This window comes from Cygnus olor, chromosome 12, assembly GCF_009769625.2.
Source record: "Cygnus olor isolate bCygOlo1 chromosome 12, bCygOlo1.pri.v2, whole genome shotgun sequence".
Lineage (NCBI taxonomy): Eukaryota > Metazoa > Chordata > Aves > Anseriformes > Anatidae > Cygnus > Cygnus olor.
The window spans coordinates 9,804,652-9,830,837 of NC_049180.1; the positions used below are offsets into that span (position 1 = coordinate 9,804,652).

A 26,186-nucleotide genomic window follows, 5' to 3' on the forward strand; every position below is an offset into this window, starting at 1 on the left:
ATTTATTTAAAGAAATATGCATAATATTAGCCTCCCACAAAAAAAAACTTCATGAAATCAGAGTAGAAATAAAGGCAGAAGAAGCATGATAAAAGGGTTACAAGAGAAGTCTTAGTTATATGAGCCCATGAATTCAAAGTGACTCAATCAGCATGTATCAGTTTAACTGGATGAACTCATGTTAATATTTCTCAAATGACAAATAAAAATTATATGGTTATGAAATCCCTTCCAAAGCTAATGGACAAAAATATATGGCAACCAAAGCCACAAACTCATCTTATTGACAGTGTGAAGAAATGGAAGGAATAGTGTTGGTTACCTTCAAATCTTTCAAGTAATCTTTCAAGCAAACAGTTATATGATAAAAGTAATAGAAGCTGGTATGTGTTAGGCCCTTGCATACAACCTGGTCTCCAGCCCCAAAACTGCAAGCACTGCTGCAGACAGGCTGGGAATGCCTCCCTCTGGGACCAGTGAACCTGGAGCTAAGATATTAGAGCCCAATTGTAGAAGCTATTGAGTTTCTTTTCTGAGGGGCTAGGCAACTTCCAGTCCTGAGTTTGAAGTTGTTCAGAATTGGGCTTTGGGAATGTTTGCTACTATTTATGTTGAAGAGTGAGTCATCCTATTTGCTTATTACTGTAATTGTCTATAAAGAAAAGTGATCACGGTCCTCTAGTTGACCTTACCTGCCTAAATGCATTCCATGATTTAGTGGTGTTGCTGGCTGAAGGCAATTTGGGTGCCAGTTTATCTGCTGCAGCCAGCTCACCACAACCTTGCGTGACACAAGTGAATGTTTAAGTTGCAGCACTTGCTTTCACATATAGTTCTTTCATTGATGATGACAAGAGTAAATTCCCCATCTACTGTCCCAGCTACATGTGATTCACACAGGCTGAAAAAGAACCATTCCTGTCCAAGTTCCTTGGAGGGTTTTTTAGGTAAATTGGTTGGTGGCGTCACTAAGTATGACTCACTGGGGGAAGCAGCTTCTGGCACAAAAAGTGCTTGGTGTCTGTGCTGCAGTGCTTGAATTAACAGCTCTGGTCATTAGCAATAGCCTGCTATCTTTTACAATTAAACTGCTTCCTAATGTCTGCTCATTTCAAAATAGTTTTTGAGGAAGAAAAGTCATAATGAAGGTTTAATGCTTGTGACAGTCGGTCTAAACTGGGTTATCTGTTTGCCAGCCACCTTGACACATACAAAATTGTGACATTTTTCGAGTCTAGCTGTTTCAGCAAGGCTGCCATGTATGCATTTTGAAAGAGGGATGATTTTAAGACAATGAGACTAGCAACAGCTAATCACCTTTTTAGGTGCATTAATATTCTAATGTATTCTGACATCAAGGAATGCTTTCTCTTTAATTTGGTTATGGAACAGCTAACTGTTTTTAAAACAAAGACTGCAGAAGACTTCAGTATCAAAGAAAAGGATTAATTCTATTACACTGCTGTAAAGTGCAGGTTACGATCAATTCTTGGGGGTGTGATCAGCAACAGGATTTTGCTGGAGTAAACCATCACATCATGGGTTTCCAATAATCCTTGCAGCTCTCAACCACAGTCACTCCCACAGGTCTGAGTGTGCAGGTGATCTGCCTTGCAGTAATGAATGACTTACAAAGAAATAACTATTGAAAGCATATTTTGTGTTAGGCAAGAGGGAACTACCAGTTTTGACCAGTCTAAATACAAGAATTTCAAGCTAGAAATCTCTGTCTTCATGTTGTCTTCAAAGCTACCAGAACAGTATGATTTACACATGTGCTCTTTTAAATAGCTTACAAGGACAAGCGTGGAGCCAGAGATTACCTAGTAGAGACAGAGCGAGTATGTTTTCTGCCTGTCTGCCCATCATTTAATCTTGCACATACTCATTTGCCAGTGTGCAATTTATATCCATGTGTTACCTCGGAATTTGGTGTGCCGTCTGCTCTGCTGGCTCTAAGAAGGGAGGATGGGAAGATGCTATGATCTATTACAAACCCACATTCTGTTCTTATCTTGAGCAGTGACTTGCACAGAGTGACTGCCTTGTCCCAACCCTCCGAAACTCCAGGTGTCCATAATGCTCGTCAATGGCAAATCGTGCCATCAGCTGGCTTCTGAAATGCATTTAATATTTTCATTGAAAAATAAAGGATATAGCACTCAGCTTTGCATCTCTACTGTCATTTACAAGTGCACAGTGGGCAAAGCCAACTTTAATTCCTCTTTAAGAAAATGAGCAGGTGAAGAAAAGGCTGTGAGTCATACTGGGCTGCTTTAAAGACAGCACTAATAGTGGAGTGAAAGCATACATTGAGTATAGTTGAAAAATGACTCAAGCTGGCTTTCTCCTCAGTGAAATGCAATGGTTTTATTGGCAGGAATGAAGGCCTATGAATCAGCTGAGGCTGACGTGCTAAGAAAGTAGTGAAAAAGCCATAGATAGGGATCTGGCTGTTAGGGCTTTCTGATGTTTTCCGTTTGTAAGACGTGTTTTTCAGCTGCTTACAATTTTGCCTTAGTCAAGAAAATATTCTATCTGTGTAGCTAATTTCTTGTTTTTGTTTTAATTTTTTCAGGTACATTTTCAGGTACATTTCAGGTCATTTTCAGGTACAAATGTAGACAATGATCGGTTTGTTTAAGCAAAAGGTAACTGCAATGTCTTTGAAGTACTCTGATACCTCTGTACTTTGGAGCAAAAACATAATGGGACAGGTGCTAGGGAGGCTAGGGAGCACTGGAAGAGGACTCTGTGTACTGTGGGGGCAGAATAATGTTTTTGGCCACTATTTGTTTGATATTTTAAAATATCCTAGCTTTTGAATTAGTTAATTTGCACTGTGTCTATTATGATGCTGAAAGCTGGATGCATGTTTTAAATCTTTTATCTGCCAACGATTGAATTGCAGTAACACTTCAGTTTTTGGATTTATTTTTTTTTCCTCTAGGGAATGACTAAAGGGTTACAACAGCGTCATCATAGCAGATAGCTGTGCTGTGGGGGAGGAATGCCACCTCTTATCTGAAACTTAGGTGTCCAGGATATCTGAAATGGTAGAAAAGAGTAAATCAGTGCCTTAGGCAGTAGGAAGTCAAATTAGAAGCTGAAGTAAAGAGCTGTAGTAACCAGTATGGGAAAAGATGCGTCAGTGCTAACAAACCTTATTATGAGACAGAGAGGCACTTGTGGATCTTCCAGAAGTTACCATAGTAGGTTGCAGACCTGCTAAAACATACAGGAAAAGATGTACTGTCAGCACTGGCAGAAAATAAAAATCTAGGTTTTCTTGGAGGCTCCTTTATATGGTATTCCCCTGTATTCCGTCCTATTAACCAGTGGCTATTTCCTTTTAATAGGATTACATCTAATCTATGCTCTTGTGTTAATGTTTGGTTACACATGACCAAGGCAAATAGAAAATAATTGGAATTGTAGACTGTTTTGAAAGAAATTACGCATTAGCTCATTAATGCATGCATGCTTGCTGGCAAGGTGCCAAAGCATATATAATTTATTTATTGCCTCCATTTCAAACAAAATTCCAGACTCATGCATTTACAACCTGGGCAATATTTTCCTTCTTACCCTGGATGTTCCTTAAATGCAATGTCCATTTTAGGCCCTGAGTAAAAAGAAATGCCAATCTGCTATGCTGTCACAGTGGAGGTTTTTAAGGCTGACCACGGATGACTTGAGCATTGTCAAAGCATCTGCATCTTTTCTCATAATCTCCCCTGAGGTGGTAGCATTAAGATACTGCTATATACAGGCCTTTCTCATGTGTTAATTCGACAACCTCTTCAGCATCACTAAGGAAACAATCTACATCTCCTTTTGAACAAAATTCTCTTGATTAGCACTTTTTATAGATCTTGGCTATATTGTATTTATTTGGACAGTGAAACATGTAAATGTGGATATAATTAAGAATAAGTAATGCGTGAATGATACCAGCTACAAAAAGTTGCCCAAAGGGTGTATATTTGTACGAAATATAGGAGAAGATGGAATGAGGGCCAGAAAAATCTGTTTCAGCTCAGGCTTTCTTAAACAGTAGCTGAGCAGGGTGCACTTATTCTAGTTACAGTAACAAAATAACATAAATGATGATCCTTGAAATTTTTCACATCAGAATAGATCCCACAGAAGCAGTGGCCAGCCTAGGGGAAATTCTGTGCTGCTCCCCCTCCCTGCCCCATTTCTTTTCCCAGTTCTTGCCTTGGAACCTGCTGTATCAGATTGTATTTTTAATCTATTGTTACAGTGCTTTAACTTTCATAGAGTTTATGGAATACATGTCTAGTTTTGATTAGGACTGTTTATGAACAACTAATGTAAAGCTAACAAATTTTAGTCAGCACCCACTTCAGTTTTAAGATGTGGTTGCCAATAAACTTGCGTCAAAAGTGATGTCAGTTGTCAGCTTTCTCATTTGATTTTCTAAGAGAAGAATTTGAGGATCCCCATAACTTTTTGACTTAGGCTATACCCAGAACTAAATATTTTCCTTTGATTGAATTTGATGTTCTATCATTAAATTTCTCAGAAACAGATCTAACTAAGATCTATTGAGATTTCTGGTTTCTTGGCCAAATCCTGCCTTAAATCCATCTGGATACCAGCCTATTTCTTAGTGCCTTTTCTTTTGCCTCCTGATGTTTGCTTTTCTTTTAAGTCAGTCTTTCTGTGTCCTGTAGTGTTACTTGTAACAAGAATCAGTATCGTTTCTTGTACATTAGCTGTCAGATACACTAGACTGTTTTGTAAGGCTCTCCTGTTACATTTTTAGCAGTGCTGTTTAAGATGCCCATTGTGGGCCAGCAAGCATAGCACAGCGATATATGTGCAAGACTTCACCATGGGTAGAGATCTCCTTTTTCCCCTATTTGGCCAGGGCGCAGTTCTCAGTGCATTCTGCGTAGTGTAAGCATAGTTTTCTCCTGCTAAGAATGTAATTTATTCTGTAAATAGTAATTTGAGGCTGGAAAGGTTTTGGTATGTGTCCTCTATATAATGAAGATATGACAAAATCTTTAAAAGGAAGATACATTTTCACCACAGAATATCTCCAAGAAGTCAAAACATTGGGATTTGTATGTTTCACTCTTTCCAGAGAAAAAGAATCTGAGTCACTAGGTGAGTTTAGTAAATAGGTGTCCTCAATTTTCAGGAGGGGAAAACTGAAGCAGAGTGCAGTTGCAGAGAAGAACTAAGATTGCAGTCCTTTTTTTTTTGCTCGGGCTACTTGTTCTTTGTTCCTGGATGTAGTTTATGCTTCCAGTAATTCATTATTTTTTTTCATTTTTTTTTGATAATTAATTGTATTTAAATACTAAAATTTTCAAATTAAACACCTTCCCTCCCTCCATCGTGTCTGCATCCACCCTAGATATGTAATCCTTCAGAGGAGAAAAATAAGAAATCAAATGCATGTGTATTTTCCCCCTTAAGCAAAACTTTGACCACAAGTGGGGGATTTGGATCAGAAATAGCAAGGACAATGTCTCTGAATACATCACTTTGTGGACACTTAAATGTCCAACTGTATTGGAGGCAGTAATTTACTTTCAGACATGCCTGGCTTGTGTCAAGACAATACACAAACCACAGCAAATTTGTAGAGCCAGAGTAGAATTATTAGTAACTTTGGCTTATCAAACACTAAAAGTCAGCATTTATCTTGGGTTTAAAGTGAGGTTACAATAAGGTAATCATCAGTCTTTAAGGGCTAATCTATAAATGCAGATCAAATAAACACATCCATGTACTAAATCAGTACCCTGTGCTGATTTAGTATCTGCTTAGTATCTGCAGGCTCTCCAGAGTGGTTATATTTGTGATTACCTATCATCATTTCTGGCTTTGTCTCTGTGGAAAATAAATTTATGAAAGAGTATAAAACAAGTAATAGTTTCCTTTCCTATCTGGTCTAGCTGTAGCTCTAACAGCTGTTATTTGAGCACTTGTGTTTTCTGTGTGCCTCTGACTTGTAAACTGATTTATCTCTCTGGTCTTGTGAAATAAGGGTGATGGGTATGGAGACATCAGAAGAACAGGCAGTGTGCTGCTGGGGGTCCTTTTACAGGCAGTGGGAGGACTCGGGCCATCCTGCTTTGCCTGGACCAACTTGCTGCCTTTGGTCCAGAGAGACAGAATTTTTTGGAACTTCTGGAGGCAGGATGAGCTGAATGCATCTCCCCTGCTGAAAATTTTTGTGAAGGTGTGACTGATTGATCATGAAGTCAACTGTCTCTTTATTTTAGTAAGTTAAGCATTTGCCTCTCAAACTCTGCACTTCAGAAATATGAGCCAAGCTCATTGAAACCAGAGTAGTTAAGCACAGTGTGAGACCAAAACAGAGAGCAGGGTCAAATTAGTTTATTTTGGGAGAGGGATATGGGTTTGTTCTTTGGAGTCTGGGATCTGACTAGCCAAGCTGCATTCAAGAATCTGCCTAATTCAAAGCCAGCATTTTCTAGGTCACAGTTACAGTTGCATTACTTCTGTTTGAGCTTAATCTTGTCCTTTTGTTTCCAAGTTTTCAGAGCCTGGCAACACACCTCCCACTGACAGTGTTAAGCCCCTTCAGATTCAACGTGTGTAAACTTACAAAGTGTGAAAATACAGTCTGCTAGTGTGCTCTCAACCATTGTGTTCTCTTGGTGCTTTTGTAGCCAGTGAGCTGAGCGCTGCTGCTTCCTGCTACCCAGATATGTTCATCATGTGAAAGGGAGAGAGCCCCTAAGTGAAGACGGCAGCCAGGAATGGCATCTGTATTCCATCTGAATGGAGTGATTAAAGCCTGGAAAGCCTGACGAAATACAGGTAACCCCCCCGTTATTAGTCTTCTCAGAGTACAGACTCCTGAGAAAGCAAAACCATCAAAGTTGGGACTATTTTTTCTACAAGGTTTTTGGAGTTCAACTTGTGTCCCTCAAATATAATTTTACTATATTCCTCTTGTTTCAGTATGGAGTATCTCTAGGGATCTTTGCAATGTAATAAGTTGTATTTGAGGACAAAGTCTTTCAGAAGGTTATACCAAACTCCTTATTTTTGTAATCTGAAAAATTGGATAAAAAATCTATTTGAACTTTTCACATTAAAAACAAATAATTTCAAGGCCTGATTCTGGATTAAAGTATTCCATTTTTGGATAGTTTGTATTAAAATTGGTATTTCTGGATAATGGCCAGCCTTATCTAAATCTGTATGAACTGGCATATTGACTGAGAACTCAGGAGTACCTAGTTTGGAATATTGTGTTTTACCTTATGCCATTTGTGTCAAGAGCTAAAATGACCTTGTAAGTGGCATGCAATGACTAAGAGCCTAATGTTTTGCTGACCTCATGAAAAGGATATTGTCACTTACATGGGTGTCTGCTTAAGAGTATTAGCACTTCCATTGATAACACTGAAAATCCCAGGTTTTACGCTTTTATTGACGTCAGTAGAAAGGTAAGACTGGTTTACACAGAAGTAAACCAATAAGGATGTACTGCATTATGCAATTACTGAAATATAATCTTTTTTCTTCATTGCCTTTATTTATTAGTGACTCATAGTCCTAGGACAAAATTCAATGCTTTAACAACTTCTATTGTTGTCTCTTAAACCTGAAGAAAAATGGATCCCCTATAGTTCATTTTACAGCCTGACTAAGCAGGTTTACTGCCAGGACAGGGAAGAGGTTAACCAAAGGGGGGTGCAAGACCAGATCTTGACAGCCCCATCCTTCTCCTAAGGGAGATGACCAGAAATAATTAGTGTTATTTTTACAAGGGCAATAACTTAACTGTTTACTTTTCCTGTAATGTCACTTGCCACCTAAATTACAGCCAAATTGCTTGATTAAAGTCAAGAGAAACTGAACACTCATTTCCAGGAGCATAAGGCTATATGTTAGGAAGGAAAAGATTAATTCCAACTTTTAAAAAACGTTTGTATCTCTTTCTCCTCTGTAGCTTTATATTGCATAGTGGTAAGCTTTTCCAAACAAAAAGAAGGAAATGCCTGTTTTATGAAGTTAGCTGGAAACTAGGTTACAGTGAAATGAGTTTTTTTTAAATTTTAATACTCTTTCGACTCCGTGGAAGAAATGGTAATGGTTGGCCACTAGACAACAGTAGATAAGGAATAGTAGATAGGAATATTGTTAATGCTGTTAATAAATAGCCTGTCCTGGAGCTTTATCAATTTCTTATGCATCTGTATAGTAATAATCTATTCTGTTAGTGTCTGATTTACCATTCCAGTAATTCTGCTTTAGTAGGGTAAGTTGTATGTCCTGTTGTACCTTTGCAGAGTACTAATATAATGTCCAGTCTGAGGAATAGATTCCTAGGTGTTATGTTGCAAATAACTACTACTGTACTGGCACTGTGATAGAGGAGGGAAATACAAGAGTAAATGAATTGCAGAAGAATTGATAAGGAAGGATTTGAGCAGAGTTTTCAGTTGCTTTTTGTCTGTGGTAATCTGCTGTCCATTCACCCTCTTTATTGTTTTTTTATAGGTCTTAATCTTAGAAAACTACAGGGAAAAGAATATAAAAAGTACTTTTTAGGATTTGCTTCTCAGATGTTCTTCATGAGATGTTAGATATAGTATATATTTTCTAAATGCAGGACAGGTAAAAAAAATTCTTGGGCTTTAATTTCATAGCTAAAAATGAATGGGTCTTTATTGTAAAGTAATTTTGAGCTAAATAAGAGGTTAAAAAAAAAAAAGGTGAGTTCAACAGAGATATACCTAATACAGTACCTTCCAGGTGAGGGCATAATGGTGACTTTTCACCAAGTCTAAAGTACCTTTTCATCACTGTTTTTGTCTCAGACTGGCTTGTGTATGTTGCCCTACAGTCAGGAAAAAATAAAGTAATGAAAGCAAGGTTCAGAACTGTCATTAAGACATTTTCACAAACCCTGGTTACATTAGACATTCAGGAGAAAAGACTCAGATTTATGGGTCAGACTCAGAACTGGATTGCTTCTAAATAATTCGTATTAGATCTTACATTATAAAAAGATAAGAGTGCTCAATAAGATTAGTCCATAGACTGGTAAATATCTGGGAATATAATTTTGAGTTTGCCAGATTCCATTATATTAAGGCAATTCATACTAATGCCATTTACATTGTCATATGGTACCACAACAGAGGAAACCATAGCAAGAGCAAACTCTGAACAGAGATGAATGAATAAAAATGTAATTAAAAATAATGCTGAAGTTCCTATTCATCTTCCTTGCATTTGTTGTTAGAACTAGTATTTTTATTTCTACAATATGTATTTGGAGCTTCCTGTATCCTAATATTTATTAGTAGAATTAGCCTCGTGTCTGAAGTCAAACCAGAAATTGTAATGTTTTTAGAGAAATACAGAATTACGTTACAAAAATTAATAGTTAATCTATAGTTTCTTATGGAAATTACTATCTAGCCCAGAGGTTTTAATTTAGGTTAAATTTAGAAGTTTAAATTTGAAGGTTTAAAATTGAAAGTTAAAGTGATCAGTCTCTTCTAAAACTCTTGACCCACTGTGAATGATACTAACTAAAAATGGATGGCTTTGCAACCCGTAGCATAACTTAGAAGTTTTTATGTATCAACTGTTTCTGGGGGGATTCCACCTTCATTTGTAAATAGCTACTGGCTAAATGAAAGTAGCGACTTCAGTTTGTCATAGCCTCTTAATCAAAAACATTTTTAACCGATTGGTTCACAAGCTTCCAATGATTTCTTCCCTGGCTAAAATCATGTAGTACCTTGGCAGACAGATACTTACAGTACTGGTTTGTGGTTCATTTAGACTTCAGAAGATTTCATCTTCAGAAAAGTGAATCAACTTGAATATTACAGCTTATCTGTGGTAGTTGTAGTTGTTAGGTACCTACTTGTTTACATTCAGGAAAAGTGGTCTATTCCACTTTGAAAAAGATTAGAAAAATCAGTAGCTCTTACTGTGCTTCTGGTTTCTATCTTGGAATGTTACTTTCAGCTATAGTAGCAGTGAAGAGATCGGTACAATCTACTGTAATTGTTATATTGTTTATATACAGTACCTAATACATTTTTCTCCAGTTTTTAGTTTAGAATTAGTGATTTTAATATTATTTTAGGAGCATTATTGTAACATCTAGAAAGCTTAAGTAGCCAAAGCCCTGTACTGCTGTGAACTTCATAAATGTATACAGTATCCATGTCTTAGTAATCCTAGAAAAACAAGTTAGGATAAATTAACCATGTGAATTCAAGAAAAAAAAGCAGAGTAGGGAGAGGAGGAAGAGAACACATGTATTTTTGCATAGGACTCATGTTCTGTACCTGAAATTAACAAATCCGCTGTGCAATACATCCACCTCTCCCCAAAGTATTTATGGAAGTGTGATTAGATTTCAAAACAGTGAGCTAATCTTTATGACAAAGTATCAGACTAGAATTAGCCTGATTCTGCTCCTAGTGAAGTTAGTGAAAATTTTATCACTGTGTGTAGTGGGAACAAAGTTATGTCTACCCTTAACCTTTGTCATAGCTGTCTACATATGGAAGTGATTATGCTACAGAGTAACTAAACATTATTTGATACTCCAGGGTGCAATTCTCTAAGATGTCAGCACTCCTTTGACAGCTAGCTATTAGAGTAAAGTTTCCAAGTCTGGTGTGTTAATCTGTCCCCTCTGAGATCAAGCATTCCACCTTCTATAATAATGACAACATCTTAACGGGCCAGATAGTTATCAAGGATTCTTGGAATCACTTCTGTTTTGTGCTGTTTATCTCACTCTTAAGCCCTCACATGGTATTTTAAAAAAACAAATATCGAGCTTGCAAGAAAAAGGTGTACATCTTATTGAAGCTGGGCTCAGTTCATCAAAGCATTTTGCTCTCCTAAGCAAGTCACATCCTCAAAAATAATTTCGTGGTAAGGAAAGAAGACCTTGTCAAATGTGGAAAAATGGAAAATGGGGAAGATAGCTCTGACATGCTATAAAAGCTTATGGAGCCACTTGGTATTTTGAAGAGTTCCTACAGGTGTGTAGACACACCAAGTTAGTATGTCCAATGCTTGTGTTATTGCAGATCTTTTGATATCTGGTACTTTGATTATGACTTCACCCATTGCTTTATAACTATATTTTATCCTGGAGGTAGGGTAGAAATGTGACTTGAATAAAACAGATGTTTTAAAAAGAAAGCAGTGCTTTCTCTCTGGCACGATTTGTGTGTGAATGTGTCTGTGTGCATGTGGTATTTAGAATAACATTATTAGCTGGGAGCTTTCATTCTGTTTTTTACCATCTTGGGTTGGTTAGCCATTCTGTGACTGAGTGACAGTGAACAAACTATACAAATAGGTTCCTGACTGTTGTTCAAATGTAGCTTCATGCAGGAGCAGGTAAGCGTTCATGCATACCTACATAGATGGCTCTCGCACATCAAAGCAGCAAAAATGTGCTGCTAGCCAATATATATTTATTCCAATAAAAGCTTGAAGGCACAAAACTATGCATATGAGTATCTGCATTCAATCACACATGCACAGTTCAGGCCTATGTACAATCATTAACAGGTAAGACACCTACCCATGCATTGGCCAAAAGAGGTTTTATCTCAACTCATGAAAATATTGACTTGTTATTTATAACTGATAAGTACCTTTATTTGTGATGCCATGTTTTTCCTGGTTTGAGTATTAAACTACGTGGGTCTAGGCTTTCTTCACGTATAAAATGATGGAAAAAAAGTGTATGGTTGTAATGGTAACCAGTTAGTGTGTAATACTACTGACGGTCTCTGCAACTATAGAATGCTGTAGAGCCACTGATCTATTATCATAAGCAAAGTGCTGTTGTCAGGGGCAGGAATTTAGTTACAATAGAGTCAGGGTCGCCTTTGTGAGAAGGTTAGAGAGTTGTTTATATCAACAACATTTATGAAAACATAACAAGAGCTGCTGAGACCTGGCAACAAAACACAAGTGAGCTTCCAAGGCTTCTTGGCAAAGTAAATATTTGATGTAGAAGTAGAAATTCTTTAACAGGACACTGTTCTGCCTGCCATGGGGTCTGTGATCTTATTTGACAAGAGATAATCTCCTTTTAGCATTCAAGATCTGATGACAAGGGAAGTCAGGATAATCATTTAAGTGATCTGTCTGATAAGTGAGGTTCTACAGCAGTCTTTAAAATGATCTGTATTGTGAAGCAATGCTTCACAGCACTGGCCTACAATCCAGAATCCTGCAATGTTATCAGTCCAGTTTTTTTGCCAATATGAAATGAAAACTATTTGATACCTGAGGCTTCTGCTTCAGAATCCCAAAAATAGCTTTAGAATTACTAGTCTTGGGGTCATTAGTATCCTATGCTTTTACCGTGATCTCACTTCCTACAGAGAGTTTTTTTAAGAAAAAAAAAACAACTGTGAGTTAAAGAAAGGTTATTTTGAAGACATGCTTTGATCACTGCTTAGGAAAAAGTTGTTTAGAATTCAAATGTTTTCAATGGCTTGAGACAACTTTTCGTGAATATACATTATATAAAGAATGTGATAAATGAGTTTATCTTTGCAGAAATAGAAATAAAACAAGATTTTAGAGCAGAAACAAATGAGAAATGTTGAGCATTCAGGTACAGATTTACCTGCAATTCAATTAATCCAGTATTTAATATCTTTTAGTGTCTTTTTCACTGCTGAACTCAAAGCTTTTCCTTAAAGGTTTTGTTACTTCAAGAATGATCGTGCCTCTTCAAGATAAGAATCTATGAATCTTTCCAATGTGCCTGCAAGTACTATGCAAAAAATTTTAATTCTCACTGAAGTAAGGATTGCACAGCTGAGTTCTAAGTAAATTATTGCCCTTGCTCACAGCTGTGGTTGACTCATAATTTTACAGCCCAGGTTATTGCGTAAGAACAGTTTTCATGTTCAGCTGTATTTTGCTTGAGTGCTACCTGATAAAACTCCTGGGTGAATGCTGGCAAGTTGTAATTCTCATCTGTCGCTGTTATCAGGCGTGTAAGTGAGTCACTGTAGAGTGGTCCATCACTGTTCCTGGCAAAAAAATGAATCTCATGCTGCTACAATTCAAATTAATGAAAAGAAATAATATGGTAAGGGTTCATTTATACACACATTAAAATTTGGCATTAATATTCTTCATATAAAAACTACCATCATCTGCAGTGCAGGTGTAGCAATCAACTCCTTTTTAAGACTAAAAAAAGAAATTGATGTTGTGTAGGACTCAACAGGACTATGGTTGTCAAAGTTCTGTGGGCTGCACAGTCTATTTGTAGCTTGTTACTTAATTGTTTTCAGCATCTTTTTATTGATCATACAATGCTTAGTATTTTATCAGAACTAATAAACACAAGGAGGGGGAAATCTGTCAGTGGACTGCTACTGTGTCAAACTTCCTCCTTTTCCCCTTCTGACTGCCCTCAGCTAGAGTGATTGATAAAAAATGAAGTCATCTACTACTCTATGCTGTGTGTGGACTGTGCTGGTAGATTCTCCAAACTTTTGAACTGCCAGCAACTTTTGAACTGCCAGCCTGTCTAATTTGGAAATGCAACATCTCCAGAATGCACTAAGTCTTCAGTTTTATCCAAAATCTGAGAGTTTCTTCCATGAGCTGGACTACAAAGACAGCTAAAATTACTTTATAAACTTCTCTGACAAGTATTGATGATCTTTCAGAAGACTGATTTTAAATAGGATCTTATTTCTATAGAGATCTTCAAACTAGACTTTACTGTGTGCACTATTCTTAGCTTTATGTATTCCAGAGAGAAACCTAAAGCCTCAAGGTAAAATGTGTATCACTGACAAAGTAGACTTCAGAATCCCAGATGGCAGCTTGCAGGCTTTCCTGATATATGGAAGTCCCAGGGCTCTTTCTTTAAATATCTAAGACCATATGTTCCTACATCACTGAAACATCAGCAAACTGTTCCATCTGCTTCAAAAACTGGGACAGTCACATCATAGTAAGGACATCTTAAAAAATCCAAGGCAAGTAGTGCAGACAATAAAAACCTGTACTGTAAGTCTACCCAGTTTAGTATTGCTTAGTATTCTTTATTAATAATGCCTGTTATGGGCTGGTGGATTGTGGGCTCAATTTCATGAGGGTGTGAAAGGGTATTTAAAGCACAATTTTACTTAGTATCAGTGCTGCTGCTAGGCCTTCCTTGCCATGGGTGTGTCCAAACTGCTTCTGTACTCACTGTTATTACTGAGGGCCCTGTGCAGCATCTTCTACCCATAATCTTTCTGTTCTGGGCCAGAGGCTTGCATTTTCATTCAGACTGTTTTCAGATAAATTACTATTCTGTGGTATTTGGGGGGAACTTAGGACTAACCACATAGTAAAAGATCATGAGATTTGGTCCCATGGGAACAACTCAGGAAGAGGTATATAGAGGAATGTAATACTGATATAAAAATCTAAACAGTAAATGCTTCAAATTGTATGAGAATTAACGTCTGGTTTAGTCTTAATAGAGAATTTACTTTTTGTTGAGGGTCAGATTTTCTTATTCCAGTACAGTCTTTCTGACTTGGGTAGGACTGCGTTTATGCTACTGATATCAGGAGCTTATTTCTCAAGGGATGATTTAACAGATGAGGCACTGAACAGAGTATGATTCCTAAGGTTAGTCACAGGCTGCTTGTATGAATTTGAGCACATCCCTTTATCTAGTGTACGTCTTCCACTTAAGAGGCAATAGTATTTTTCCAGTGCCTGGAAATGCTGAAGACTCTATCCATTAAGAGTGGCAAGGTGTCATGCAAGGGCATAAATCTTAGTGTTGTGAAACAAAGCGATTAGCAGGCAAAAGATTCTGTTTCTCTGGCATTATCTTTAAGAATCCTATCTTCCACAAATGTAAAAATTTATTAACATGTTAACAAAATCTGTGTACTCAAATACACTAGCTGAAAAAGCCATACTGTAACTTCAGACTGATTGTTTGCTATATTTACACTTACCTCTGCCTGACTTTTTTATCTTCACTTCTGCATAAATGTTTCTGGTTGGATCAGCTGAAGAAAGGCCCTTGGGGGAGCTCCCCTTCACAGAGTAATGGACCCGTCTGCTTTGCCGCTCAACCTGGAATCATGGGTGAAACATTAATGTGAATAAAAAGATTCCCAGTTTCAAAGAAAATATGAAAAGTAATAAAATGGTTCAGTCTCAAGGACAAAGGGTCACTGAAATACTATTAAATTTCTGCTGGCAGCCACAGAAGATTGATACTGAGAATGAGTAGGCATAGAAATGGAACTGCCCTGTAGAAATCATCTGCTTGGAGACCTATCCAAGCACTTAGAGTGGAGAGCATTAAGTTTTTGTGCTATCATACATCTCCTTACTGGAGCATGAATGGAAGTTTTTCCGCTGGTGGGCAGAGCCAGGACTTTTTCTTACCAAAAGAATTTAATCCTATTTAACAATTATTTTTAGAAAGACAACAGGCCTCAGGATGCAATGGGAGAAGACAACATCGCTTTTGGATCTAGTTGCGATATGTGTCTGCTTTTAAAGCAGCTGTGGTTGAAGACCATGCTTTGCCTTAAGAGGCTTTTTAATTTATATTATCAAAAAAGTTGAGATATGGTCTGCTAATTGATTCCCAGACACCTTCTACAAGAAATGCTGGGTTGGAGTTTCAGTTCTGCCAGTCTCATTCTGTGTCAGTAGGCAGACTATTGATGACTCTAGAGAAAAGCAGTTTCTATCAAGTTTGACTGAATTTATGGAAGAACATGTAAATACACAGCGATCACCAACCTCTGCCTCATTTATTGTAAATTATGCTTGCCTCCTGCAATGTTGCAGCCCTTGCATAAGTAATTTTCTCCATCTGTTTTGAGATCCTTTGAATATATAATTATATTATTCAGACTACTGATGAGATATTGCAAGCCTCCACAATTCCATAAACAGCAGCGTTTTATATCAAATTCAAAAGGGTAAAAATGGAATTGAAATGAAATAATGAATTTCTAGGATTTTAGGACATTTTCTTGTTAAACAGTTTAACTTCTCTATCACAAGCTAAGGCAAAATCAAATCAGTGAAAACTTTGCCTGACATCCTTTGGCAGACTGAAAGTTAACTCATTTTGAGTTTGATTTAAATATGAAATTGGATTACCAGAGCTAAAAATATTTCTGCAATACTGTACTGTCAAAAAGCAATAAACACTTATGCCAGATAGTCTAAGGAAGAATGGACAGCAAGCTCTGAGAATATTATAAGTGATTTTTGCTGTAACCATGGAAATGTAGCTACAAACACTTCTGTTTAGGCTGTACAGTCCTCATGATATACAGCTTGTCAGTTGTTTTTACAAGACAAACCCTTTCGACTCCGTGGGTGCAGAACAGTTCCTAACAAGGAGAAAGTGGAAGGTGACTGTTACAAATGGGATGTGTGCGGTGCTTCATCACTTCTCAAAATAACAAGGCAAAGCCATTATGGAGACCTCATTCTAATTTAAACATCCGTGTGTTTATTCTAGCATTAATGTGTTTCTTGGGTGACTTTGTTTAGATTTTGTGCCTCTTAACCCATATGACTGTATTCACAAAGTATGTGGATAGTCATGTGATTTGGTTCCCTCACTCGCTTTGCTATGAGGAAAGGACTGTGCAATCTGTAATCCATGTTTAAAATAAGATTGTTATTTTAAGCAATCTTTTCCTACCCCATCTTCAGATGCCTGAGGGATTCCCTTTAGCGTTCCAATAAATAGGACAACAGCAGACTTTACTGTGCATTAAGCCGCCCTGTGTTTCTCTTACTCCTCAAACAATGCAAGCTGAGCAATTAGAATTGGAGTAAGAAGCTGGGAAACTGCAGCACTGATTTTAGGTACTCCAGAAAATGTAGGGGTAAAAACTTAAAAGCATGCTGTGGAGATTCTCCTTTCAGGGAGAAAAAAACAAGACCATTAGTCCAAAATACAAGAATGTAAATGATCTCAAACACCTTCATGGAAATGGAATATTTTCATCAGTTTTCACTTGAAGGTCATATAGCTATGATCCATTACCTGGTCTAAAACAGAAAACAAAACCTGGCCTATGGCCATATGCATTTCCATTTTACTTTCCAACATGCAGCACACAGCAAATCTGCTTCTTCATAATAAACCTATGCAAACAGCAGCATTTCTGCAAATGGACAATAGGAGGCCAGATTTAATGGGATTATTCATATACCTATTAATCACAGGTTTGTAGGATCAAAGCTTGTGTTCCTAATCCAAATTAATTATCCAGAGTAGATTTAAGATTAGAGGAGAATCTCATCTCTGCCGGGTTGAATGATTTTCAAAATCAAGATTTCTTGACTTACCTTGGAAATGATTTGAAGCTAACTTGCATTCAGTAGTTCTGGAAGGAAAATGGCACCTGGAGCTACCTGGCTGTTTTCCACCATTGCAATTTTCACTGTTGCTAAGGCACAATATCCTAGAGACAGATTCCCTGGTCTTCGACTTGCACAATTAGATGATAATTGCTGACCTGGGATGTGTCTGGCACGGAGTTGCCTACAAATAAGAGAAATTTATTGAAGATATAATTCTTTTGCAAAAGCATGACAGCTGGTCTAGGGATGTGAAATTAAGCTCCCCTCTTTGTTAATTGCTGCTAAATAATTAGAGCAGCTACTTTGCTACAGGGAGATCTGTGTTCTTGATTTTGTGTATTTTCTATTTATACTAATGGTTCAATTCAGTTTCATTACTGCCAGTGATAGCAAGGTGGCTAACACAATAACTCTGCTGATCCTGCTAGAAGGAAAGAGTACTAAGAAGTTGAAGTACTGCTGGGACAGTCCTGTACCATACTTCCATGATACTTGTCTTTTAGAGTCTTGTAATGACTGTACTAAATGCTTGCTGCTGATAGTCCTGAGCTCCTGGCTGACAAATATTCACTTTAAGGTGAGTGCAGCAGCTGCTGCTGGAAGGGAATCATTGCCCGGAAAAGATCTTCAAGCAGCCCTGAATAAGTAGTGCCAAGAGAGGAGAGCTGCTTTGCTGGGGGACAGATGAGAGTAGGCAAATAAGAACCGCTTAAATATTATACTGGTTTTGTTCCTGATAATGCTGTGACCTGTGTTCAGGATCACTCACCTGAGGTGACGTTTCTTCTCATGACAATATGACTGTGCAGCATATGAAGTGAGATGCTCTTTTGTGCCATTGCAGGTCATTGGGGGGAAGAGCTTTCAAAAGTTGGATTTAGGAAAGCCAGCCTTTGCATTTCCAATGGGGTACTATTCAGAAAAGCTAACATACCTACATCAGCTCCTATATCCTGAAGCACCAAGCATCCTTAGCTGACTGGCATGCTAATGTGTTGTGTTGCTAACTTTAAGGCTGCGTAGAGATGATGTCAAGCTGACTCACGATGACAGTGTTTCCTTGGTGAGGACAGTCTCAAACCCCCCGAGAACTCCAGCAGTTTGTCACTGAATTGCAGGCCTAACTCAGCCACGTAGTAGACCTCAGCCTGCCCATCACTCTACCTGGCTTCTCTGTGATCAGATGGTAGCTGTTCCCAAACCACTGCATATAGACCTATCCTCTAATTCCAAGGCTTAGCTGGGTTACTTCCCTGCTTCCTCAGTACAACTAGTCTCATTGACTGGAATTGCAGCAATGTCAGGAGTGGGAAGGATTGTAGAGCTTAAGCTTGCATTAAGGGAGTCTGGTTGGGAGGATGCAGATTTATCTTTGAGTGTTCTTCCCTCATACAGTTCTATTAAGGTGGTGATGCAGCTTTCTGTACCCATCCTGCAGTGACTAATACCTGAAAGTCATAGAAATTGCTTTGAATTCTTGAATGAAGGAAGATGTGTTCTTTTGATATGACAAGGGAGGGAGAGGATGTTTTTGCTTTTATATCCGAGGCTGAGATTTATATCAGGTTGCCGTGTCAGTACAAAAATAATAGCAACCAGGAGGGGGAAGGTTGGAAAGCCTGATATTTTTCAATCTGTTTACCAAAAACAGTTATATGGGTAATGCTTCACCATTGATCTGTTCCTGGAACAAAGGAAATCAGATGAATGACAACTGTACTTCAGATATTTGGGGAGCGATATTAGCCTAGAAGGCTTGAAAAAAATCTGATTGCACCCGAACCTTCATTTTGGGGGTTTATTGCTTAATTCGACATGCATAGTTAGTGATAGCTTAGTTAAAATAGTTTCCATATAACCTAAGAAACTAGCTGTGCAGATTGAGCACAGTTCCTGTTGCTCTGACCTCAGCCTTTTTTTAAACATAGACAAGGACTTTAACTAATGGCCACTGACTATTTTTCCAGGGGAAAAATGCTTACTACTATCTCAGCCTGGGGTGTGCTTTTAAGTACAATTTCCATTATGGTGGCCAGCTTTACATGGCATTTGGAAATGTAGGAATAAAGTAAAAAATACATTGAGGAGCAGTTTACAGACTTAAGGTTTTCATTTTGTAATTAAGTGTTTTCTGTTACTGCACAAACAATATGGAGAAGTGATCAGGAATGCACTTAGGTGTGCATTTGTAACATAATGCAATGGCATACATTGAAGCAAAGCAGCGTAGCCTGCTTTGGCTTCTTAAAATGGGACAGTTCTTACCCTTCCCATTTCATTCCTTCATTGCTTTTGAGTTGCCATGCTCTATCATTGTGTATCCAGGAAACTCTTCTCTGTATAGAATATTATTTGCAAAATATCTAATGCAAGAGAATCTACTGCAGAGCCAGGCCATTGAAGATTTAGTCAAGACATTGTTCAGTTGATACAGTGTGTGATTAAAAACAGGCTGGATTATGTTTTGGGAGAGCAGCTATTTAGTCTTTGTAGTTTGTCTTTTGCAATGTTATTCTTTCTTTCTTTTTTTTTTTTTTTTGTATTTTTAATGAAGGTATTTTTTTCCTGAGTCTTTTGCTTCCTTTCCTTTCCCCCATTTTCCTACTGATTCAAAATAATAAGCACAGCTTGTGCCATAATTCAAGTTATGGGTTTTAAAAAAATTAAGATGACTTATTTAATCCCCTGCCCATTTTTGATTTCTTTCAGTGGCAGTTTCCTAAGTTTTCCGTGTTATGTTAGCATAGACTTGGTCTTTCAAGAATCTGTCATACAGTTCACAGTGACTCCAGGCACACAAAATGAACTTCAAGAAGACATTTCATTACACTACAAAAAACTTAATCCATCCTGTCGTTATTGGTGATGCATCACGCGGGTGTACACAAAGCATCAGGCAATGTTTTTTTGAGGATAACAGTTTGCAAGTTCTCAGCTCTGTAATCTGCAGATTCTGAAAACAAGTGTTATAAAATGAAACTTTGCATATTGAATTTTATTGAAAGAAGTGAAGATAGAAGTCATCAGGAGTGAAGACTCAATATCATCTGGTGGTAGGTGCATTGGGATACAATCTGTTAGAAAGCTTTCTGCCTAAAATTGCAGAAAATCTCAGCATTGCTGAAATCTTTGAGATGCCACTCAGAGTGAGTAATGGCAAGGTATTACACTTAATCAGCAACTTAATTTGGGTAACTTAATCAGAACTCAAAGCCTGATGGGAAAACCTTCCATCAGATATTGTTGGAGGGCCATTTGTCTTATAAAAACAAGGAGTTCTGTGTTGATATAGCTCTTGTTTCTCTATTATGCAAGATTTTGGTTATTCAGAGTTTTATCACTGGAGTGGTGTAGGGTGTTCAAGACTTTCTTGTGGTAGCAGCACCTAGGCAACTAATCCATAGCTTTAAAAGAGATGGTACATCCTTCAGCATTTAAAAAAATTAGTTCACATGCCTGCTTGAGAACATGCACTCAAAATAGGTAACTGGTGTGTTTCCTAAACCTTAAGGTCTTAATTATTCAAATACTCCAAGATAAAACCCAACAGAAAACAAGGCAGAACTACACAGCAGTATTTTACCTTCTGCAGATAAAGAAGCACACTGTTCTTGAATATATCTAGAACATGCTCTGAAGGTTGGCTTGTACTCTGTATGATGTGAGGATTTTATACTGGAACATGGTATTTGGTGCAGAAGGGTCATCCAGCCAGTGGGTAGGAGGAAGAAGGATAATCTGGGTTTAAAGAGAGGAAATGGTATTTGGTACTGAAATTTATCTAAAAGACCGCAGAGTTCAACATGACAAATGCTTTTTATAGACAGATTTATCTTCCTAGTGAACATGTGTCTATCTTGAAAACATTTAATGTCCTATTTACAGGCACTTCATGAGAGTTTTTTCAGGTAAAGAAGAAACGGTAGTGTATACTGTCCCATCATTACTTTGTTCAGTCTGGTTCTACATTCACTGCCTGTCCAGTAACTTCTTTTCTTGAAGTTATGGCCTGTAAGTTTTTAAGTCTCAGGGCTGCCTTAGGTACCTACTGTAAATGAGGCAAAGTAGTAATTGCAATTTTATAGTACCTTTTCTCTGAGGCACTCAAAAGTCTTGCTGAGTTTATCAGCCCTGTTTCATAGGCTCGAAGTTGCCAGCTCTTATAACATTTATTGTTTTTCTTACTAACCCATTTGCTGGCAGTTTTGAATAGGCTAGCAGTGGAATAACATATTTTGGTTGTGCAGAAAAGCTTGCAAGTGACCTGAGGCTTTAGTCAGAGTGTTTTCCACTTTTTACGGCTTAAACCATTCAGTTCAGCAGCTGCAGTTGTTTCTTCCAGACTGCAAGCATCATGCTGTAGGTCTCTGATCTGGAAACGTAGAGGCAAGGCACAGACAGCTCCTTGCTGGTGTTGTTCTTAAGTGTCAGAAAAAAGACCTACCTGGGGCTGAAGATATTCCTAGGGTGTACACTATGCTTGTATGTGCAATATGCAGGGGGAGTGGATGTCAGCAGGAAGAACATGTGCTGAGTGAGTCTTCTGGTACCTCCTGCACAGGGCTCAGTATGTTAGCTGAACCTACTGGTGACAGGCTTGCCAAATTACACAACTGAAAAAAAATACATCTTGTACAAATGAAGAAAATGCAGGGCTTGGATGTTGATGCATCTCATCTTAATTCATTTGTACCACTACAGATGGGGTGTGATACTACCTGTTGGTTTAACAGTGTTTCCTTTAGCTTTGCATTGAGACCAGTTATGGCCCACAAAGCGCAGCAACAGATCAAACATGAGTTGAGGCCTAGGCCTTTCACTAGAGATTTACTTAGGGGCTGGCAATATTTCTAAAACATTCTTCTTGTAACAGCTGCTGTGAATGAAACCCTATTTTCTTGTTTTTCAAACAAAAGTGTGAGGTAGACGGTGAATGGATATAGTGCTTAAAGGGACAATGGCCTTAATGGTTTAACTCAGTGAATTTCCCTGATGTGAACAATGTTCATTCTTTTTCAATATTTTAATAGTTTTGCTTAATCTTTCAAAATAAAACATACTTTGAAGTAAGTGGTCCCTCCAGGTTTTATTTTAGCAAGTGCATTAAAGAGCTGACAAACAGCTTCTGTATTCTACACTGCAGGTAGATGTCTTTATGGTCCAAACAGCCTAACTCTGCTCTGGTTTGTATGCCAGTTTGGGGATTTTCTAAATGTAGTGGATAATTTGTTTGGTAGTATATGCAATCCGGTAGCATTCGCTAAATGCTAATTGAATAGTGTTATCAGGATCATCTGATTTGACATGCAGGGGGAATCCTGAAGGACCTGCTAATTACCTGGTCTAAAACATTGCCTCTTCTGAGAAAGATAAAGTAGAGGTCCAGCAATGTCTGCTGGGATCATTCTGAGGAGTCTGTCTAACTCAATACAAAGCAATTTAATTAATATAAAAGTAGAAACAGGGCATTCAAGCGTTAATGTTTGGAGCAGTAATAGTATTGAGAAAATAGCACTGAGAAAGCACCATTATGTTAAATGTCAGTAATCTAGCACTATGGTCTGTAGCACTACATTTCTCCACTTATTTTCCTTTGCTCTCAAGAGTTTTTGTTATAAATTGGAGCAAATGACAAGTACCCATTAAAACTCATTTAGCTCTCACACTATGAATTCCGCTGCTGCTATGGTGTGAAGTAACTTTTGCCTCTTACAAACATGGAAATGCACAGAAAACCCTCTGTAACACCTACAATGCAAAGAGTATTGCTGTTAAAAGCCACCTTCTGAGAGTGACACAAAGCGGCATGACCCATGCAAGCCAAATGAATCTATTGAAGAAATGATGACGTTGAAGGTAACTAAGTATTTCAGATGGAGCAAAACTTCTCCAGATTAATCAAGGATCTTATTCTCTGACTTATCTCATTTTCTTCGGTATAAGAAGCCAGAGTTCAATGGAGTTACTCATGATTTATAGCAATGTGAAAAGAAAAGAGTACCCAATAGGTCATATTCCTTGCTGATTTTTGCCTTGCATCATGACTGGCTGACATCTGTGCTAGCATTAAAATATTTCCTGTTTCATTTAGGAGCTTTTTATACTGTTTGTACTCCCCGTGTAGGGGAGAGGAAAATTAATTGTGGTCTAAATTAAATCATTTTGGGATGCATTTAGATATGACTAAGAAGACTTCTAAAAATATGTTAAAGTGTTATAAAAGTATATTATGAAAGAACATTTCAATATGTTTACAGGTAATGGTCAACTGTAGATTGAGTGTGCCTTTACAGGATCACCTCAAGAAAACTGCATGTTATATCTGTCACCACTCTGGTCTTTTGTGTCCATACTGTGTTATATAAAGTGGTCTAAATCCACTTCTTTCTGATCCGCACACATTCTCCTGCATTGTAGAACCAGTTGAAAAGTAAAATATGGTGGGGGCTGCACCTAATTTAGCACCTCTTCAATGTTAATAGTCACGAGCAGCTATAGAACTAATTTAGTAGACTTTTTGCTGTGAGGCTGGGCAAATATTTTTAACTTTTCAGAATGTTCCCCAAAGCTAAGTGGCATGCCCTTTGCATACCACTTAAAGCATTAGAGCTTGCATGCTGAACCAGTGATCAGAAAGCATTTCTTCAGATACCTTAAGAAGTCCTAGTTAAGAAATTTCAGAACAATTCCTTCTGTTGCAAAACTGAGAATTGTCAAGAGTTTGGCCCTTATTTTCTGTTCAATGACATCTTAATGCTTACCTGAAGATAAGTCACTTTCTATTCTTGACCTTTAAGATTAAATCTTCAGCAAATATTCATCCAATTTTTCTGACAGCACAGTAATTTTACCATAGACTTAAAAATATACAAGCAGCTTAAAACAATGGTTTGACAAGGTTAAAGGAAGGTCCTGAAATCACCCCTACTTTTGTATTAAAATACTGTCTCCTTCTGACTTTGGTTAGGCAATAACATTTGCTGTTCAAAAATATGTCCAGAAGTTTATCTATAGAACTAATGATAGAACAGTCCATGTTTCTAAAATAGTCTCCTTTTAGCCTGCTTATCTCTTTCCTGACATTTCTTACTGAGCATCAGTGAGCAGGCAGCTTTGTACTGACATCTGAAAGCTTCTCTACAGCAGCAGCGTGCAAAAGGCTATGGAACAAGCAGTCACATGGTTTCTATATTTTCTGTCTTTGTTTACTGTGCTCATAATGCCAAATGGCAAATTAAAAGAATGCCTGAATCCCAAAGAGTAAGGCATGTTATTTCTCCTTTCCACATGTATGGTTATGATTATCTTTGTGGAGGGAAGGCATTTTATGCTTGTTCTTTAGATATTCAGTTCTAGTCTTCTGGGGGAGCTAATTTCTGAAATGTTTAGTATAAACACTCTAACTTGCATAAATTGGATTATTTTTAGGAAATGTTTGGTTAAGTTTACAAAGATTAACACGTGATTTGTAGAGCCTTTGACTGTAGGAGACAAAGGAATATAGAATTTTTGGGGAGGTTGATCATAGCTTCTTCTGTTTCGTAAGAATTTCAGAGAAGACAATCTTAGCCAACACTGGCATGTGGTCATTTTCATCTTCCATTGCTGCTATGGTTATGGCTTTTAATTCTGGATACTCCCCTTGAACTTTTGCAATTACCTATTTTTAAAATGTTTTATAGCACACTTGATGTCACTGGAGCTGTAGGAAAATCTCTATTAATTGTTACTAATAAAGAGTATATGATGTTTAGATTTTCAATTTAAAATGCAGGAGAAAGAAATAAACTGAGGTGTAGAGGTTAACTCCCTCTGACCCTCCTATTCTTATATGTTATGTAAAGGGGTTCAGGAAATAAAGGTACCTGTGAATTCCTCACGATGACACAGGCAAGCCTCCGTGTTTTCCTTTCAAATTTGGTAGCTGTGATTAGCCAGCATGTGGGAGCATTTATCATATCTGGAAGGACAGAAGACAAGGTATAGGTCATATATGGCTCAAAACTTACAGAAATGTCCTACTTGCCCACAAAATGAGAGTAATCTATATTTTAATTTTCAATTTTTGGTAGGATGATACCAGTTGATAATATAAGCTTAGCCTTCAGTGAATAATTAATTTATCTTTGCTTCTCGAAGTAGCAAATAATGCTAATTATTTTCCCCAGACATTCGCTTGTCAACACCTGCTCAAGTAGTCCCTGTAAGATCAAGGCTGCTTAGTCTTTCCAGTCACTGATCTCTGGGTGCTTAAGCTCTGAGATGACAAGCAAGCACATTACAAACAGAGAAGAAAAGGGGTGCGTAAAGTTCTATTTTGAAAGACTTGGGCGAGATGAACATTAGTTGTAAGAACTTTACAGCTGTTTTTTAAGCAATATAGACTTACTGATTTAGCCTATATTCGATAGCTAGAATATATGCAGAAATAAATGCATCTGGAAGTTCTTTTACAAAGATTAATTGGCATCAAAATGCCATTTAATTTGTTGCTTAATGGACACTTTGAAAAAGTTACTCAGAAAATATTACTGGAACTCTTTTAAGCAACTTTTCCACATGCATTTCATGCCCGTTTCAGTGCACAGAATTTGACCCTGCACATGCTCTTGGGCAACTGTATACTCTAAACAGATTTTTAGCACACAAAAAACGTTTTTAAATTCCTTTGCAAATATTTGAAATATTACTCTGGAAAGTTGTACAGTTGTACTTGGACCATGTTACATGCTCAAGAATTCAGAAAGCATCAGGTGAGGAATAGGATTCTGAGATTGAAATTAAAGTTCCAG

The 26,186-nt window shown here is 37.6% G+C and overlaps 2 long non-coding RNA genes across 5 annotated transcripts in view; one reads left to right on the forward strand and one right to left on the reverse strand.

Moving 5' to 3' along the window:
* Positions 1-26,186, forward strand: part of LOC121076642 — a 45,530-nt gene that overhangs the window by 11,696 nt on the left and 7,648 nt on the right. The window contains exon 2 of the long non-coding RNA XR_005823641.1: positions 6,678-6,828. This is a non-coding gene — a long non-coding RNA (uncharacterized LOC121076642). The remainder of the gene's footprint in view (positions 1-6,677; positions 6,829-26,186) is intronic.
* Positions 2,551-25,369, reverse strand: LOC121076641. Of its 4 annotated transcripts, none has more exons than XR_005823640.1 (6): positions 25,260-25,369; positions 20,978-21,132; positions 17,380-17,575; positions 15,006-15,126; positions 3,164-3,225; positions 2,551-3,048 (listed from the first exon to the last, which is right to left on the reverse strand). It is a non-coding gene; the product is annotated as an uncharacterized LOC121076641 (long non-coding RNA). The 4 variants fall into 4 exon arrangements; XR_005823638.1 differs by lacking the exons at positions 20,978-21,132; positions 25,260-25,369 and adding exons at positions 12,962-13,087; positions 18,164-18,665; XR_005823637.1 differs by lacking the exons at positions 20,978-21,132; positions 25,260-25,369 and adding exons at positions 12,962-13,061; positions 18,164-18,658.